At 49.3% G+C, this 2,026-nt stretch overlaps 2 non-coding genes across 2 annotated transcripts; one reads left to right on the top strand and one right to left on the bottom strand.

Moving 5' to 3' along the window:
- Window positions 1–700: 700 nt before the first annotated feature.
- MIR148A (microRNA mir-148a) lies at window positions 701–768 on the top strand. Its single transcript, NR_031269.1, has one exon. It is a non-coding gene; the product is annotated as a microRNA mir-148a (primary transcript).
- MIR148D (microRNA mir-148d) lies at window positions 703–763 on the bottom strand. Its single transcript, NR_162340.1, has one exon. It is a non-coding gene; the product is annotated as a microRNA mir-148d (primary transcript).
- Window positions 769–2,026: the final 1,258 nt, after the last annotated feature.

The raw sequence follows: 2,026 nt of genomic DNA on the forward strand, positions 1-2,026 counted from the left end.
GGAAGCTCGCTAACTACTGGAGCAGAGAGAATCCCAAAGAGTGGGTGGGTGGAGCGGAGGGGAGAGGACTGCATAGACGCGAGTTCTGGGACTGGGCGCGGGCAGTGGGAAGACCGGGAATTGAGTGGTGGGAATGGCTGGGGGAAGGGGGGCCGCTGTGGAGGCCCCGCGCTGCCTTGCTTCCCTGGGCCGTCCCATCCGCGGGGCATTTCCCGAGCCTGTATTCGTCCCTCTTCCCCCTGCTTTAACTTTTCCAGCTCCGAGAATTCGTCTTCGGGCAGCCCCTTCCCCCACCAACTTTCCAGAAGGGAAGGTAAAAAGTTGCCACGAGTTAGGTGGAGTGAGTTAGCAGCTTGCAAAAGTTTAAATAGCAGGACCGAGGAGAAGGTGGGGTTCGACCGGGAGTAGGTTCTAATCTGGGATGGGTTGGAAGACGGGGGAGGGTGTGTGATTGCAGCAGCCCGCTTGCTGTGACATTGAGACCAGAATTTGTCGAACCGGGCTGTTGAAACACCATTTTTGTTGGGCATTTGCTCCTGCTGACTGCGGCAGTAACTTTCCATAATTAATGACCCGTTCCATTATCGGTCGCATCCTGAGCTAAATTGCTTTTAACGAGTTGTTCTTTGTTTTAGCTGGGGGTTGGTGGGGGAGCACACCTGCAGGAAGAAACTTCTGGAGGAGGACAGTTTGGTCTTTTGAGGCAAAGTTCTGAGACACTCCGACTCTGAATATGATAGAAGTCAGTGCACTACAGAACTTTGTCTCTAGGGACTGTGGTCGTCGTCGCCGCCGCCACCACCATCATCACCCGCTGCGAGGGCGTCGGCGGACTCGGGACCGGGTAGCCCCAGTGGCCACGTCGCGGCGCCTTTCCCTTGGGGGGAGGGGCGAGGCCAGAAGGGGTCCAAGCACTGTGGGGAAAGTGGTCAACATCCTTGAAGCCGGTGGCTTAAACCGAAATCCGAATCTCCCTTCCTTCATTTTGCCATGGTGGACTCCTGACTGCAGAGATTTTGGTTTAAAAAAAGAAAGAAAGGGGAAAGAAAAAAAAAAAAAGGTTTGGGCTTTTCAAGGTTATTTAAAAGGTACTCAAAAGACCGACTTCACTTACTGAGCGAGGAGAGGAGAGCCACAGGTTTATTAATGGGTGTGTGGGTGTGCAGTGCCTTACAGGAATTTAAACTCTACCCTTGAAGAAGAAAATGTATTTGTACAAAAGCCATGGATAATGGTCCTTTTACTCAAGTGACCTGCTAGATAAATGAGATCCTGCAAGGACTGAGTTTGGCGATCTAGTCTCAATTCTGTTTCTGATTTAGGTCCAATTCACTTTTATATTTTAAAAAATAGGTTTTATTAATGGAAAGGAAGCACTTTTGTCAAGAAAATTTTGAGAGGCAGATGGGGGGGAATATTTACTGTTTGGGGCTGTAGAGATACTTTTCGCTGGAGACACTGCTCCTCATTGCTGGAATGTGGGTTTTGGTTGGGGAGTTCCTGTCAATAGCCTGCTCTGTGCAGTGGGCCAGTGACTGGCACCCGTGTATAGTCCTGTTCCATTGACACTGCCCTATTTTGATTTTATGAGCTTTTGGCTGGAGAGCTGATTGATCCAAAGAATTACAAAAACTTTGTGTTAACAAAGGCATTTATCCAGCAAATATGCTTGAAGTGTTTGCTGGGTGCCAGGCCCACGGCACAGGGTGGTGAGTAAAAAGGAAACAGTTCATGTGCCATGTTGCTGACAGTCAAGTGAAGGAATGACTCAATTTTGATGTAATTTTTAGGATTTTTCAGAAGCCTTGGGGGTGGGGGTGGGGGGGTGGTTACCTGTTTGTGTCTGTGAGAGGTCCTTGATTTTGTAAAAGCCACCATTTCCATCCAGAGAGGGTGATAATGGAGGAAGGATCAATGGAGGGCAGGGAGGGGACAAGTATTCAGTTGCTTGATAGCAGAGCTTAATGGTAAGACTTAGTTGCTTTTCACAGGAATGGTGTGTCCTCATCCTAAGACATCCTGTATT

The sequence above is a fragment of the Bos taurus genome, chromosome 4, assembly GCF_002263795.3.
Source record: "Bos taurus isolate L1 Dominette 01449 registration number 42190680 breed Hereford chromosome 4, ARS-UCD2.0, whole genome shotgun sequence".
NCBI lineage: Eukaryota > Metazoa > Chordata > Mammalia > Artiodactyla > Bovidae > Bos > Bos taurus.